This window comes from Anser cygnoides, chromosome 2 (genome assembly GCF_040182565.1).
Source record: "Anser cygnoides isolate HZ-2024a breed goose chromosome 2, Taihu_goose_T2T_genome, whole genome shotgun sequence".
Taxonomy (NCBI): Eukaryota; Metazoa; Chordata; class Aves; order Anseriformes; family Anatidae; genus Anser; species Anser cygnoides.
Genome location: NC_089874.1, coordinates 118583878 through 118601915, shown reverse-complemented (window position 1 = coordinate 118601915; position 18038 = coordinate 118583878). Strand labels below are relative to the sequence as shown.

The following is an 18038-nucleotide window of genomic DNA, read 5'->3' as shown; positions in this document are numbered from 1 at the left end:
ATATATATATATATATATATATATAATTTATTTATTGTTAGACCGCAGCCCTCGAGGCGGCGAGCAGGGGGAACGCGCCTCGCCGGCTCCGGAGCGCGGCTCGGATGCTGGCGGCGGCGGCGGCGGGGAGAGGATGCTCAACAAAGGGAGATGGGCTCGCACATGACCGCTCGCTCTGTTTTGTTACTCTTCCTGGGATTGCGCGAGTCTCGCAGCCATAAAGCCCAAACTCCGCTGATGCCGTACGGTAGCGTGGCATCCCCCGGCAGGCTCCGGAGCCGCGGAGCCCGGCGCGGGTCTGGCGGCGGCAGGGTTATTATGCTCGGCGGTGGCAGAGGCTACAGATTTTCCTATGTGAGAAGATGGGAACTGGTGGCTCCAAGTAGGTTTTGCCTATTGAACTCGTTATTCTTACTTCTTGTGCTCCGGGTCACGCAAGCTAAGCTTCTTTTGTCTGCGTCTGGGGTGGCGGCGGAGGGGGGGGGGCAGCTGGGAAAGGAAACCCGGCAATTAAAAATATTCCGGCTTGGGCACTGGGCTCGGGTGAGCACCGTTCTCTTTTTTATTTGCAGTGGCAGCTTATCCTGACCCGCTGGGGAGGCTGGTGGGTGGCGCAGCGAAGGGGGCTGCTCGCGAAAGCGTTCTGGGCCTGGCCATGACGTAGGCTGCTGGGGAAATCTGCCGCTGCCTGCTTCGCCCAGGGCACCGAGCTGGGCATTCCCAAGGCCTGGCGAGATGGGCCCCATCGCCAGCGTGGCCTCCTGGCCACGGGCAGGCTGAGGTGGGGGGGTCCCTTTGGAGGAGGTTATGGATATGAAGACCGAGAGCGAAGGGGAAGCGCTGGAGGGAGCTTGTCCCCCCCTCCGTGGCTTTTATTCACCAAGGCGTTCTAGGTGTGCCTATAGAGCTGGGCGATTTGGCGGATGTCTGTCGGACAGTTAGGTGACTGATGGTTAATCTCGGACCCCAGCAGGTACTGTAGACCAAATTTATTTTTCCGTGTAATTTGGCAGCAAACGGAAGTCACATAAAAGTTGTCCAAAACAAAAGTCTCCATTTAGGTTGGAATTTTTTAATATCTCCTCTGCTTACTGGGATAATAATTGCAAAGAGCCAGCAGGCAAGACCTGTTATTCCTAAGACTATCCTTTTCACTGCAAGTTCAAAACTGTAAGCAAATTCACTGCTTTTATGAGTGAAATTACACTGACTACCCTGCTAAATAAAAAGGCTATCGTTACTTTTATGAGGTGGAATTTAAAAATTAAGGGCTCTTCTGGGTCTCTGAGACACAAGATTCACTGATGATCAACTTGTTTATTTTCTCCCACCTTTGCCTGGCCATGAGAGCTTGGAGTACCTCCTTGCATCCCTTCTTCTATTTTATTTTCAGGTCAAATATTCTTTTTTTTTCTTTTTTTTTTTTTCTTCTTTTTTTTTCCATCAGAGATTTCAGTGAGAGGTCGAGCGCCTTGCTGGTCCTACCTTTGTTCATTTGGAGGATCATACCCTCAACTGTGAATACTAGTGAATGTCCCTATAAATGCATATATGTATTCAGATTTGTATAGAAATAACTATCTTTAGATATTTAAAGCAACTAAGCAGGCATCATAATAAAGCAAGGAAGGAAAGTTAGCATGAAATATTCGTAAGCAATTTCAGAATATCTGCACATTAGTTGAACAAGGACATAAAACCCCTTATGGAAACGGTCTTGCACTTAGGAAAAAAATCCCTCTTTCCTTCTGCTGTCCAGCACAGATTCATTGTCCAGCAGAAATGAGAAGAGGCTGTACTCAGCACTCTTACACCGCAGGCAGCTCTGAGAAACAAATGTCCACCTAAAAACATGAAGCTAGTGTTACTATCCTACCGCACCAGGCAGAGGAGGTATTTCTATAGACCTGTAGTGTGGCAATTACATGTGTGAGCTGCTGCTAGGGCAGGGGCAGTGTGTACCCAGTGCCAGGTGCTCCGAAACGCCCCATGGTACGGAGCAGGGACGCAGCCCCTCTCCCAGTGGCAAAGCTCCTATTGACTTAAACAGGGCTGGGATTTCACCCGGACAGAAATGGTGTTACTGGGGGAAACACTAGCTTTTCACCGGACAGCAACTGTTGGTAAGCCTTTAAAGCCCGTTCTCTCATTTCTTTGACTCTTACTAACTACTTAAGAGTTTATTAATTTATGATCATTTAGAGACATCCCCATGTACTGTGATTATTATTTTTTTCTTACTGTTATCAAATACTGTTGAGCTTGTCTGGAGAGAGACACAACTTGTAACAGGTCCCCAAATTGTGATTCCCTCCCTTGTCCTCTCCCTCTTCTGTGCATCACTTGATCTCACCATAGAGGTAAAAGTAATTTCAATTTAAAATTAATCACTGCTGGCAACATGAGATCTCCCTCTGCAATAACGGGATGGATGAAATTACAAGTTGGACTCTAAAGTCACAAGCTGGTCAAAAACAAGCAAATAATATTCAAATACTTTGTTAGGAATTATTCTCTCCTTGAAGCTTTAAGATTTGCTGCTCAGCTTTGCTGTCAGCCAGAGAGATTTGCTCCTGATGGTGCTGTAATCCACTGCTGCTGGTAATTAGACATCATTACTGCTGCGTTAAAGGGAAAGAGAGAAGGAGAGAGGACAGGCTGGGGCTAATTAACTACTTGATTCTAATGAAAGGAAGAGAGCCTGATAGCAACTGGGAGGTTGCACCGGAACAGGCTAGATGTACAACACAGACTTAATTGAAGCAAGGGTATCTTGCATCCTCACACTAGCTGAGGCTTGGTCTACTTTCCTGTTCTGCGGACAGTACCACGCTAGGTTTTGTTCTGCTTTTTCCTTGCCTGGTTGGTAAGTAGCTCAAAATCACAGGCCTGCTTTAAATATCAAGTTTAAGCACACCAGCAAGGAGAATGCATAGATGATTATGTGTCGGCTTAATCTATTTTTGGGTATGGTCTCCTCAAGAGCAACAGGAACAAATCAATTTCTGAATGTTCACATCCCTCTGTGGCCTAGGAGATGCACTGTTGGTCACCAAGCAACAACATCCCCTGCAAAACAGCCATTTTAGGTCCAGAGTGGGACAGCACACAGCACGTTATTTGTATGTGCAACTCGGTGAACATCTCCCTTCTGCAACTTTTCAGATCTCTACCGTTACCGTCACGCGTTTTCTTTCTTTACGCCCAAGCTGCGCTTTATGTGAATCGTGAGATGATGCTTAGCCTAGACACGCTGTATAAACGTGCTAAGCCAACAAATATGCCAAATGGCTGACAGCAATTGCTATCGAGTTTTGATGGTTGGTACTCACAACCCATAAGGAGGTGTGGAGCTAATATTACCAGTATAGTATTTTTTCAAACTGTGTACATGATTCTTATGGTGGATTTTTTTTTTTGTGTGTGTGCATTTTCTGCATAGTTCTTAAACTGGAATTATTTTTTGATTGGCAATTGGAAAACAAATTTATTTTCACCACTGCTCTTTCTCCCGCTTTATGTCTTTCATAGACCTCAATACGGCTCCTAAAATCAAGCTTGACTTAGACATAAGTTACAAAATAATGGCCCAGGCTGTATCAGCAGGTTCTAGGCAGAACTTTTCTTTAAAGAAGAAGGGCTAAAATGATTGTGAGATGCTGCTCTGATAAAGAACGTGCGATTAGCAAACTAGCAGAATATAACCTCAAACGCCAGACTTAGGTAGGTTTTATGTCGTTTTTAATTTGGAATGACTCCGCAGACTTTAATGAAATCCCAAGCCTAATGTATGAATTTTCCTGTGTCTTCTTTTATATTTTCCAACTACAAACGTGGAATGGACTTTCATTCAGAAACCAAATTTTGTTCAGTTTAGTTCAATCTTCAGATCCTCCAGCAGGATCTGGTACCTCCTGGATAGCCGCAAGCAGAACAGGGAGGCTCTCCGCGCATGTAGGGCTGTACTACTCAATCTGATTACAGGATTTAGGGCTTACAAATTATAGGCCAGTCAGTTCTGAGGAACAGGGTGTATCCCAGCCCATCTCTTGTTCTGTTAGTGGTGAAGAATAGTGGATGGGCGTATGAGTTTATGGTTCATTTGATTTTATATAAATTGCTTATGAACAATAAAATATAAGAAACAGATCACTCTATAAAATAGCTATATGTCAAAATATGGTGCTTTAAATTATCTTGCATTTTAAATTATGTTCATTATTTGGGGGCATTTTATAGCAATCTGAAAATACAAAGCTTTGCTTCATTGCATTTCTCTCTGGTTTTGTAGCCATCAATATCAAAAATGAATAAAAAGGTTTCTCAAATATGTATTGGTAGTTCTGTAGCCTGCTGAACTGCCAATGCATAATGGGAGCAAGCACCACAGAAAGGTGATGCTGAGGGTGAGCAGTAATTCATCCCAGGGTACGGTTCTGCAGTAGTTTACAGTCCTGTTAAATGCACCTTCCAGGCTCAGCAGCTGTATTCAAGTCCTGCAGTATCTGTCCCGTTTATCTGCCAGACGCATTTTCCCAGTTCAGGTCTGCAGAGCTTTGCCTCCCCCGGTTACCCATAGCCTCCGTTGTGTCGTTTTCAGACCTCCCAATGGACTCCGTGGGGAAGGAGGTTGGTGAATCAGACAGATAGTGCTGGAAAATGGTCATAGCAGATGGAACAAAACCGGTTTAGTTGGCAACTCTTAATGTAGGCATTCAGCTCAGTGTTCCTGAATAAGGAGAATAGCTCCGTCCTGAAACCGAAAAAAATGTTAGTGGCCATATGTAAGGTGCTATCCCCACACGCATGTGTGCGTGTGACAGAGAGGCAATGGGAGAGGAGGATTTGAGATTTTGTAGTAACAATGTTGAGATAGAATTTTCCAAAGAAACATGAGCCAAAGAGAGCAAAATTTTAAAAAGAGATTATTTTGAAGTGCTTCTGTAACAGTAGTAAATACCATAACAAAAACTGCTACTGATATATCCACCCCGTACGGTAATGCATACAGTGAGAGAGAGGACAACGGATTCGGTGCTATCACCTGGTAATGGCCAGGGTTGTAGCGTGAAAGCCCAAGTCTCCCTAGTGATCCAGAATAAACACTTCCAGTTTAATGTTCATGCTGCTGTGAAACCTTGCTGAGAAGACTGAGATGACAATGGACTTGCATCTTTGCTGTCCTTCCATAGCCTCTTGCCATAGCCGCTTGCATTGGATTCAGCCATGATGCAACGTGGTAGTGACTCTGTTTCAGACACTTGCGTGCTGATTGTCTTCAAAGGTAGCAAGTATTGTTTCTGTAGCTGCATGGCTATGTGATCACTGAGAGGTAGGAAGGCATTTTTCAGCAGGCTACTGCTCAAATGGGCTGAGAGGCATCGGTAAAACATAATGGTACATTGCCTGATCTTTTAATGCTGATAGGTTTTTTTCTTCCCCTAACTTTCGTGGTGTTCACTATTGTCCTTGTTCAGTGCTCTAGACAGAAAGGAGATGTGATCTGGAGACTACACATAAATACTCAGAAAGACTCCGTGTAGAGAGCGCTTATCATGACCATGGGAAGAAGGCTATGTCAGAGTTAATGATTCAAACTTAATTTTACACTATGGAAATAAATTAAAATGGGCTCACACCAAACCATGAGGTTTGGTCTGCTGTTGGAGGAGGCAACTAGCGGCTGTTGGTTTTGGTCTAATGGAAGCGATTTGGGTCCCGACCTTTCCCAGTACACACGGTAAAGCTGTTGAGAGTTTGTTGCTAAAAGAGGAACAAAACAAGCATGGCAAATGTTGAAGAGAGATATAAATGAGGTAAATCTGGAGAAAGATCATGAGATAGCATGCCAGAAAACATGGATCTCTGGGCAGATCCTACCAGATTCTGCAGCCTCCTGTGCACTGCAGAGCATCACAGGAGTCCTTTTTTCTTTGTTGAGTAGGTGACCCTGGTCAACACAGCGCCCAAAATGAGTAGAGCTTTATAGGACATAAAAGATGTTTTGCTCATGTATATGTCATTTCTGACCTGCCAGAAGCCTCTCTGGCTTTAAAAACACGTGAGGAGATGATATTTGCTGGAGCATGGGAGTTGTTGGCATTGCCCTGCTGAAGCAGTGAATGTGATTCGTGTAGCTTTCTTAAATTACCTTTCTGTTCTGTTTAAATAGATGAGCCAAACAACCTTACATTTCCACTAGCAAGGTATATTTTAATGGCTTGTAAACATAAAATATCCTGGTAGGCAAGAAAGACTTGCTACAAGCATTGGACATTCTTCCAGATGCAATGGGCTTCCTTACAGACGATCACCTTAAGCAAAGGTAGTTGTTCAGGCTTATAACTGTTTATTCAATAATTTTGCAACCTGCAAAACCTCACATTTACTGTGTGCATGTGCAGGGATTAGAGCTAGTTGCTGAAATTGAATTGTAGGATCTGGACCATTTAGTTGTATCTGTGGATGCTTGTCAACTTAAGGAGCTATTTGTAGTGAACATTTTACACAATAAATCTGATCTATGGCAGACTTAACCTCAAGCAAAGACTTTTTTTTTTTTTTTAACTATTTATTTATTTATTTTTAAGAAATAAATATTCTGTATAGACTCAGAAGGGCAATTTTTATTAAATGACCTACTTGAGCCTAGGATGAAACTCATTCAGCCTTTTTGACTTGAGAAGCTGTAATTAGGCTCCTCTAGGAAATGAGAGGTTATATATCTTATATTCCAATAAGGCCTGTGTGTTTGAAGGTTTTGTAAATTTTGTTACCCCAAAATTTTTAATACAACAAGGGATGGATACTATAATATTTTGAAAAAAAAAAAAGAAAAAAAATGCGGATGAGATCACTTGTACTTGAATAACTTACAGCTCTAACTCACCATACAAATTTTAAATTAATAACTCTTTCATTGATTCCTACAGACTTAGGCATAGCTCTAGCAATACAGTGAAGTGGATTTTGTACAAAACTTTTGTTTAAGGCAGACTCAGAGCTGAAGTGTCTGCCACTAAATCATGACCTATCTGTAGGGTAAAGCAGCATTGTCTTGGCACATGAGAAGTCAGACTTTTGAATTAACTAATGATTGCTGTCCTGACCTGATAGATAAATAACAAGCAAGTAATTACACAATTATTTGATACATCAAGAGAAGAACAGCTAAAGTATGGCCAAAGGTTTCAGCAGACAGGAAAGACAATCAAATAGGATGAAAAGTTTTTGCAGAATTTCATTTTTTCAGTTGATATCTTCTCTGTGGTGGGTAATGAGGAAAAGCCTATTCTGGGTATACATTTCTCAGATGATGAAACTGAAGGAGTGTCAGAAATAGAGAAATAAAGAAAGAGGTGGTGGTGAATTGAGATATTAAATCGCAGTACATCACCAGGATTAATGCAAATCCAAGAAAACTGGAGAATTCAAGAATGAAGTAACCAAAATATTATCAAAATATATCATTTTCCACTATACATGGTGACGATACTGGAATAATTAGAAAAATCTATTAGAAAGAGGAAAAAAAAAGGTGGTGAAGATAGTTGGTACAAAATAACAGACCAGTGAACCATATTTCAACACTAAAAAAAAAAAAATCATTAAGAAAATCATTAAAAATAGAGTTGTTAAGTGACAATATGAACTGTACCTGGTTGATGCAACTAGTTTAGATTTTGGAAGGGTCAGTTATGTTCCTCTTACCTGTCATATTCAGAAGTCATCTGAAGGTAATTTTCAGGTGAAAATTTACTTCTGGTTTCTTTCTGAAATGAAAAAAATCTGATACTGACTTTACTAGAGCTAGATTGAAACTTTGGCTGTGATGACAATCTAAAACTGGTGAAAAGTTGGGAAAAGTTGGGAAAACATAGGAAGTGACTTGAGAGCTATATAAATGCAGTCCAGTGTGCATACACACACAGAGAGATATATATGAAGTATACAGATAAAACCCAGACAAATAAAAAGGTTTCAACACTGGATATAGATGCAAATTAATTAGGTTAAGCAAGTCAAGGAAGGATTGGGAAGGAAAATAGAAATATCATAACGAAGGACAAAAGGAGAAATCATGGCAGGCAGAACTCCCTGCAGACCATTGCCAGATAATTTACATTTTATGCCATTGTAACACTAGCTTTTTGAAAGGAGTGGAAGATTTCAAGCTTTTCAATCACATTTAAAATATATAGATTTAGCATAACATCTCGAGGGAAATATTTAGGAATAATTTCAAACAAATCAATAAGCGAATATCTTCAATAAGCATAGCAGGGGCAATGAAAATCAGCACTGGGAAAAGTATAGAGAATGATATTGAAAACTTATTCATCTCATTAATTAAATGATATGTCCTTGCCTTTAATAACATGCTTAGTTCATTTGCCTCATCTCCAAAAGGTCAAGACAGATGAAAGGTCCAGGGAAGGTAACTGAGCTAATTAAAGAAAAGGGGTACTTTTAAATGAAATACATTTTAATTGGTTATACCACACAGAAAGATGAACAGTAAGAGAAAATGCACAATAAGAAACAGAAAAGATACAAAAAGGTAGAGAAAAGTTGAGAGAAGTGGTGTGGTGTAAACACTGATGAACAACAGAAAGAAAAGTCTGCACCCACCATTTTTAATCCTATTCCATTCTAGTAAGATTTTTTGACAACTATCTTAAAAGGGAAATTCAAGGCTAGGCCATTGTTTTATAGCTTTTAGTATTGGGGTTGGAAGGTCATTGCAGCCTCAGGAGAAACTCTGACCGCTTCAGCCAAAATCTCTTCCAAGGATTTTACAAGAGAGTGATAGCTCCATGATTCTTGTAAGGGTGCAGTATGCTCTTTATGTCCGTTCAGCTTTGCTGACCGCAGCAGAAGTGAGGACAAGGTCATGTTCCTGCCCTTCTTCCTCTGTTCCCCTGGGAGCACCGGCACTGCTGATGACACTTACCTGCAGCAAAGCACCTTGCAGTTACCTGGTGTTATTTTTGCAGCAGCTCTCTGTGCACGGTCCCATACAGAGTTTATTGGGGTTAGTCACATTCCAGCCCATACGGTCAACACAAGGAAAGACCCGTAGAGTGCGGTGAAATCCCAGAATTTTCCCATGCCCTTCCCCTTTGTATTGAATTTTAGTATTGCTGGTGGTCTCAACCTTTCTGCTCTTACTTCATGTCTAGCTGTATTAGGAAGTTTTAGGTACGTTTTCTTATGTTCGTTGACGCTAGCAGAGGAAAATAATTTGTTTATTATTATTGTACAATGCAATTAGATGTATCATATTTTGCTTAGGGATTTATTTGTTTATTTGCTGATTACTCTGAAACATCTTTTACGGACTCCCTCGGAGACTGGGACTAGATGGTTTGTTGGTCACTTTGACAGTAGCATTTTCTATGGCTCGTTGCTGTAGGGATATTACTATCCTGGAAGAAGGAAGGAGATGGTCAAGTTTCAGAGCTCCAGCACTATCCTGTGTGGATCAGTGCATGAGATTGCAGTGATTTACATGGAAAGTTTACAATCAACCACCTCCATTTTCCCATTTACTCTACTTGTGATTAGAAGGAACATGCTGATTTCACCTCCATATTTTTGCCTACTTGTGCAAGCATTTTTTTTTGGTTCTTGTTGCAATTATTAGCAAACTCTTACTGTGGTGGGAAGAAAAAGGGAAGCAAAAAAAAAAAGCAGAATTATTAGAGAATTAATTGCAAATATGAGAGGAATTGGCTCATTCAGGTGAATAAAATTTCTGAAAGATTTTTCTTTTGACCGGCCTGACCAGTAAGAATGGCAAAAATCTAATTAGGTGACTCGTCCCACTGCAAGTCTCAAGATGCAACTGTGGAAGCAAATAAAGTATGTAACTCATTCTCTTCTCCCTTAATCTACACAGTCATATATATATATATATATATTAATGACAACTTTTGATAACCTTTATCTTTTTATATCCTGAGAGTTCAGTAAAGCCCCAAAGCCACGGTTGCCATAATACTGAAGAACTCTCTCTGGAGTGAGCAAACAGCTCAGCCATCTTTTACTGAATACTCTATTCCAATGCCAGGCATCCATTTAAAACCCGTAGTTCAGACAGACCCTGTTCTAGTTGCCCCTTTTTGTCTCAATTTGGGACTATCCTACAAGGAGACAGAGTAGTAAGTTCTGCATGGATGCATCAGCAAAAACCAGAACTTCTCAAAGAGATGTATATTGGAAACTCATTGGACTGTGACACTTTTTTTGGAAAACCTACACAAATCCTCCACTTTGTTCCACCAGTGCAAAACGCCTGGCTATCATTGTTTTGGTGTAACTGAGAAATAGGTTTAGCATACGGCGAGCTGTCAGGGAGTTATGTTTACGCCAAAGCAAATAATAAAACAATAGAAATTAAGCTAGTTCTAGAACCAAAGCTGGTTAAAATAAAACTACTTCCTTTCTTTTTTTGTTGCCCTTCTATATAGCAAATATATAGCAAATTCTAATGTTATTCTCTTCAAATCAACCCAATTTTGGTGAGATATAGTGGACATTGAGGAAACAGTGGAAATGAAAATATTCTTTAGCCTATATTCCTACTTGAATCCTACTTTTTCAACTTGAACCAAAAGAGCTGCTTTCAAAAACTGTATTAAAACAAATAAACAAAAAGCATTCTTAAATAGGAGAAAGCAGGTCAAATTTTATTAGTAGCAGTAAGTAGAACATGTTAATTAACAGAATTCCAATGAACTGTGCCTTCTCTGCTATTTACCTTTGAACGTTAATAAATGTACAGGTAATTGCCTGATATTTATTTATTTTTTTTATAAATTTGATTCTTAATAAATGTTAAGTCAGGAAAATTTTCAGATATACAAACCTGAAAAATTTTGACAAATTTGCTTTTATCATGTTTGCTGTAATTTGAAAGCAGGCAAATAAACAATGCTCAGAGTAGAAGGCTATATGAAAATATTCAAAGTGAATTAGCAATTTGTCTGGTGGATCCAAAGAGTGACCTACCAGACCTACAAAAGTGCTGAAAAACTGTAGATGTAGGAAGCTAGAAGGAGTCAGGCTGGTGAAATCCAAGAGCTATGAAGGACCAATTCTGTCATCCTAAATGGCACGGGATAAAATCCCCTTGTGGGAACTGACAAGCAGAAGGCCTGTGAAACATATTTTTTGGCACAAAGATGATGTCCCTGTTTCAAAGGCACAATGCAGTCCTTCAGTGATGCTTAGGCTTTATAATGGCTGGTACCCAGGGAAGGAACCCACCCCAAAAGCACCTGCCCTTAGTGCTCAATGCCCTGGCCAGTCCATACCGCTTGACTGGGTGACAGTGGCTGGGTTTGCAATAGGATATGCTCAAATAAACTTCCTCCACTTGTAAAGAATAATTTACCTATACCTGCTAGCTCTTTATGCTATAACATATTCCAACATCATAGACCAGTGCTTGATAAACGTATAAATGTGTTTATAAAGCTTATAAAAGTACATAGAAAAGCTTATTTCCAGCAAGGTCAATGCCAGCTGTAAATACTGGTAGAAGCAAGCTGCCCCCACCTCCTTGGTTGTGATACAGCCTGCTGCAATGCTGGGGCTGTGCTCATCACCCCAGACAGTTCTCCACTGCAGAAATCCTCATATTCTGACTGTTCAGGGAGGGAGCCTGATCTTAGTCCTTCAAACTCTCCATATATTTAAGTACATTACAACTGTGTATCTCTCATCTTTTCCCCTCCCCAACTAAACATATGCAACCCATATGCTTATCTTCAGTCACGCTTCTGAGGTAGTTTGTTTTCTTGTTTTTAAATATTCTCCCGTTTCTATGGATTTTGCATTAGGACATGTACTATGGGGAGAATTCAGATCTCTTTCCCTTTTCTGTGTCTCTTTGAACTATATTTACATTAGAGAAGAGCTGCTTCTAATAAGACTGAAAGAAAAGCGAGATGAGAGAACAAATGTGGTAAAGTGTTAAAGCAAATAGCGGATAAACAAACTTTCACTTAATAGCTCCCTGTGAGCTCATCTTAATGAAAGTAAGTCAGCTTTGGGAGAGGTGGAGGCTGGGGAAAGTAAAGTCAGCCTGGAAAATGCATATTACAAATTTCACAATAACAATAATAAAACTAATGAAATAAACCAGGTAAAATAAGGACGATGCTTCCTGTTAATATGGTAATAAGACAACTATTGATCTTTAAAGCCAGTATTTATGCAACTAAGCATACCTGTTGGCCACCTATAAATACAGAACAACCTTAAGATACTAATCGCCTAACAATTCAAACTACCTGGAAAATGTGAGGAAGATGAACAGATTACTTTTTTTTTTTTATTGCATTTTTCACTGAAATTTCATTTCAGCAGAATTTAAAACAAATTCTGTGTATCCTTCCCAGTATTCATTTCAAATTGGATCATGTTAGTCAACATTTAATTTAATGAGTATCACAGAAATGATATAGCAGAAAGTAGCTAAACAGAATGTTGCTAGACTCTAAAAAGCTTGTCTTTATACAAATAGGCAAATAATGAATAGGTGCTGGCTATTCCTCGCAATGTTAGTGTGAATATGTTCACCATTGTACAATAGGCCCAATATCTATCTGATGTGTGCAGAGCTACACATTTTCTTCAATCCTTGTCATTTGCCTTTGCTGCTGGAGACTATTATTTACTAATAGGCACAGAACAGTTTTTTTCCTTATGTTGCCTTTATTTCCAGACGTCAAGGCCTGCTGTTTCTCATTCTGAATTCCAATCCGATGGCAGGTGCCAAGATTCAAATGTATATTATCTATGGGCAGTAGGATCAGCACATTTGTGTAACATCAGCTGAACTGAACCACTCACTGTGCTGGCTGCATTTTAATATTTTTAATCTTTCTTTGGAAGGCACGCTATTTTGGTGAGCAACCAAATGCAGTCTAAGCTGTGCACAAGAGGAGATCTACAAATGGGTTTCTAAATGTAGGCTTCTGTAAAATCAGAATTAAAAAATAAATATATAAAAAAAAACAACGAACTCAAAAACATGTAACTGGAGAACCTATTAGGTTCAATCCACCCACAACCATCTGGAGCAATAAGTTATCTATCTTATTTATCTAAACAAAACTTTGGACATGACATGAGCAGAAATGTGGTGAATAAGTTGAGCTGAAATAATTTGTACCTTAATGTTTTCAAATGTCCAAGACCAGGAAGACTGATTTTAAGAATTACTGAATGACATTACCATAATAATGTGAAATAGACCATTTTAAAGGCAAAAACTATTCCTATTAGTATCAAAATCCCACTGACTACAATAGTAACGGGATCGGTCTTTTAAGTAGCAAACCATGCTTTAAAAAAATCAATACTTCAATTTCACACGGTAATATGGATAGCAGTATAGTTGCCTATTCTCAGACACCGTAGTTTGTGGATTTTATCTCTCTAATAATACAGAGGTTCAGCACCTATCTTATGAATCACGGAGAGGAAAGGCACAAGCCGTTTCAAAGCCTTTCCACTGACACTGGCCGAGAAAGCTCTCCAGAGACAGGATGCACCCAGTGTGCCTCCGAAACGAACTGCTACCTCAGGAGAGAAACAGTGTACATCAGCACAGGTCTCTCTGTGGCACTGATGGCAGGAACTTCTCATTGTGACCCATCCCACTCCTCCGCAACGCCCTGAGATGGATCAGCTTTTCATCTCGAAACAAAATGAAAAAAAATACCGGCAGCATTTTATTTTTTTTTTTAAATTTTCCTTTTACGTTTCATGTATGGCAGCGTGGATTCAAAACCGAGCTGCAGCTCATGCATCACACAAAGAAAAGATCTGCACGGGTTTTGGCAGAGAGAGGCACAGGCTTTGGGGAAGGGATAGCATTTGTACCCCTGGCGTGCCCGCTCTCCGGGAGCCTCCAGCTCTCTGTGTCTCACTCCTGGCGAGGCCCTGCCGCTCGCAGTGATGCTCAAAGCAGAGCCTCTGGGGCTTTGGGGCACACTGTACCCCAGAATCTGTCTCTGGTGGTGGCTGAGAGGAGGAGTTACCATGCCCCAAATCGGGGCTGGTGTGCTGGGGGAAACTGGGGGGAAAGCTCTGATATTTTGTGCCGGCGAGGCGAGGCGCGACGCGGGTGACTCTGACTCCATCGGACATAATGAGTGCACCGGTTCAGCAACCGGCAGACATTTCCTCCACCCCTCCCCCTGCAGCCATATGGTACAGTAAACAACCACCACAGGGTGTGTTTTTTTTTATTATTATTATTTTATTATTTATTTTTTTCTTCTTCTCCCCCACCCTCCCCACCCCGGGTGCCCCTCGGGGCTGGGGCGAGGCATTTTCTTCCTCCTCTTCGTCGTCGTCGTCGTCTCCTCCTCCTTCCTACACCCCCCCCCCCCCCCCCCTCCCGCCCCGGCCCGGTGCCTCCGCGGCTCCGTGACTGGATCCAGGGCCGGGGCTGGCATCGAGGGCACGGGGAGGGGGAGCAGGGGGAGGGCGCGGCCGCCCCGCCACCGCTCCCCCCTCTCCCCGCCGGTTCCTATAGTAACAGTGCAATACCTCCGGGACACACACACACACACTCGCACACACTCACGCACACCCGCCCCTCACGCCCACTCGCGGCAAGCAGCGGGGGGAGCAGCGGGCACGGCCGCGGCGCCCTCCGCCATCTCCCTCCCTCCCGTTCCCCGCCGTTCCCATGGCGACGGGGCTGCGGCTGCACCTGGCCGGCCTCTCGTCCCCCCCGCCGGGCCCGCAGCGCGGCCTGCCGGCCCCCCCCCCCCCCCCCGGGCTCCTTAGGGACGGTGGGGTGCTGTGGGGTGCCAGCGGGGCCCCGACCGCCATCCCCCAGAGCCAAGGGCCTGTTAGCTGCGGGGCCGGCTGCCAGCAGCCGAGCGGTTGAGGGAAAATAGCTCAGACGGCTGTTCTGAGGGACCCTGGGGGTTCTCTGGTTCTCCTCCTCGCACCCCCAGACATCCAGGGTTGGCCCCCGGTTTGATTTCGGGAAGCCCTTGTCTTTGGCGACAAGGCCCGCATCCCCTAGTAAATCCACCGTACCGTGGCGCGATGCCGCATGAGACCTTGCTGGCAGATGTCGGGCTGCCCAGCGGCGCGGCAGCTACAAATACACGCTGTCAGCAGTGACGTGCCGTGGTTGGCATGGCTAGAGGTGCAGGGAGTGACAATCTTCCACCGCTGTCGCTGCTGGTGTTTGCCCTCGCTTGCTGCTTTTGCCCGAAACCAGCACTCGGGACACCTCTTGCCTACAAACCCTGGTGGTCTTTTACAGTGTGTACGTAGCCATATGGCGTATAGTGCAGTATGGAGTTACACCTATTGCTGGAGGGTAGCGTTGCTGAACTTATGGCCCTCGAGGTGCTAAATGGGCTGTTACGGGCAATAAAAATGCTTGCGTGTGGTTGAGATGTGAAAATGTGATCTCAAGCCTCTGACGTGCAGTTATTAACCAGTTTGAAGTGAGGTCTGCCCCTCTGCAAGTCTCTTTCTCCACGCAGCTGGATGGCAGCCCAGAGGAGATGGGTAGCAGGAATGGCCGTAGCCCTGGGTACCAGAGCGGTTTCTCTTCCAGCAGTAGTATACAAAAACTATTTTTTATCAGCTTCAATAAATGGTGGTTTGTGTGTCATCAAATACAGCTGGAGGACTCCCATTGTCTTCAATGGAGCACAGCTGAGACCTAAAAGGATAGTAAAGCACCTGACCAATAACAGCATTACCCGTGAAAATAACATTGAATTCCTTTGTGAGAAACTAACCACAGAACCCCATCTGTATCCTAAAGATGTTCATGTACAAAAGAGCAGGAAGCTTTCTCTTCCTTTATAGTTGTTAAAATAGCTTAAAAAAGGAGTGTTATCAACTGTTACAATTTCTTTGTGAGTCCCATGGTGTTTGTCATTTTTTTTTTGAAAAATCCCATCTACAGTCAAATGCTCGTGTGAAAATTCTACTTTTGTGTTAAAAAGGAAAAAAAAAAAAAGGAAAAAAGGAAAACAGGCAAAAATCTTTTAGTAATCCTCCTAGCTGTATAGAAGAGATTGTCAATCTTAGCAACAGCTTCCTGTCAGTTCTCAAAATCTCTCAAGGACCCTGGGTATTTCATTATCAGTCTTTTCACTGGTGAGTGTATAACCTGCTAGTGGTTAGTGTGGTTCCAGAATTCTACTGATACTGTGGTATCAGTAGAAACTGATACTGTTGCTTTGTAAACCATGAATGGTCAGCAGGCTGCTGTTAGGGAAATTTGACTTTAAAGTCTGCAAAAGTCCCAAGTGGACCCTGTAAACTTAGAAACCAACAGTTTGTTTCCTAAATCAGAATATTTTTCAGACCAATTTCAGGATTTTCCTTACCCTATTTCAATAATTTTTAATGCTTCAAATACAAGTTAATTATTCTTAAAACAAAGGCCATCAGCATGAAAGATGAGAAAACAAAGGATATAACTTCAGTCAAATTCTTTCAACATAATGCTTAGTAAGCTCTTTGAAAAAAAATTCAGAAGGTGTTCGAATTAACAAAAACAGTCTAAAATTTAATTACATAGATAGGAACACTGAATGCATCTTAAATTATATAAAGCTCAGCTTCATAATAGGGGAGTCTAGAAGCTTCAGATTTTGAAGTTTACAAATCAGATTGTAAAAGCATTATTTGAAAAAAGTTGCTTGACTATGCTGCTGCATCCAGAAAGGCTCTGGAAAAGGAGAGCACTGTGCTAAATGACTTGTTGAAGAGCGTACTTCCCAGGTGCCATCTCAACCAAATTACTTCTGCTGCAACCCTGGGAGCATGGGAGGATTAAATATGAAAGTAACATCATTGCTTTACTTCTTGGGCTCTGTAGTTCTAATAGCTTGACTTGTGAGGGACCAAAAAATCCAAATAAATTGCTACAATACCTACATCATCAATAGCACACAAGAATTAATTCAGAGAATTTATGCAGCTTGAGTTATACGTGGTATTAGAGTCAAGATGAATATAATGTTTTTTTTTTTTTTCTCTAATAACTCACGAAATCCAATATAACAGATGTCTAGAAAGGATGAAGACAAACAATAGGGTACTAGACTGGATGCTGTATCATCTTAATAGTTTTATTTATTTATTTTATTTTGGTGAATAATCAGAGCAGAGGCAGGTATGCTGAGTGGAAAACGAATGACCATGACATAGAAGCGGAAACACAAGGAGACAAAAAAAAAAAAAAGACAAAACAAAAATGAAAAAAGCAAAGCAAACTAACCAACCAACCAACCAATCAAAAAACAAAACAAAACAAAACAACAACAACAAATAGAAAAATAGAAAAAGGAGCAGCTGAGCAGAAGATCTAACAGGAGAAAATTAAATGAAGCAGCCCTTTTTGCTTCATCATCCAAAACGTGAGGGAGTTTCAGAAAGATTTTTTTTTAAATATCAGAAATCATAAAATATATTTGTCAAAAAGCTGATGGGAAAGCATTCCTGACCCTGGGAGAAAGAAAGTGCAATGATGGCATTGTGTTGTGAAGTACTTTCAGATGGCAGGTTCCTGTTAAAAATGACTGAGCAGGATTGGAAATGTTGGCAAATAGATAGAAGGGATAAAATCCCAGATACAGAATGAAACCCCATCCTAAATGCATTGTACCAGCTGCTGACAGCTACCTCAAGGGTCTGTTCGCTTTTCTTAGGCAATGGACAGGCAGCCTGCCATGCCAGTAACATATTATTGAATCAGATTGAATTTAATTTCACACACACGCATAGATAAAAAACAAATACACATATTTACCAGACATGCAGCTGTGCCTGATGTCTCCCCAGAAAACAAATGCCAGGATACATGCAGAATACCCCCAATGAAAAGTTATGCTGGAAATGATTTGATTTGATGGGAAATTACTGTGTCATTTCCTTTTAAAATCTGTAGCAATCAACATGTAGTACCATAATAGGCTATTTGCAAGAGCAGAGCAGGGCTTGTCTGTGTGGTCTTTTAACATCTTTTTGGTGACCCG

The 18038-nt window shown here is 41.7% G+C and overlaps 1 protein-coding gene across 5 annotated transcripts in view; it reads left to right on the top strand.

The window, feature by feature from the left end:
• NOL4 (nucleolar protein 4) overlaps positions 1–18038 on the top strand; it is a 189963-nt gene that overhangs the window by 915 nt on the left and 171010 nt on the right. Inside the window, exon 1 of one of the 5 annotated variants that reach the window (XM_048046573.2) lies at positions 116–382. The exons of the other annotated variants lie outside the window; for them this stretch is intronic. The gene's annotated coding sequence lies outside the window, so the exon portion shown is untranslated. Of the gene's footprint in view, positions 1–115; positions 383–18038 lie in introns of those variants that run through there. 5 annotated transcript variants of the gene reach the window in all.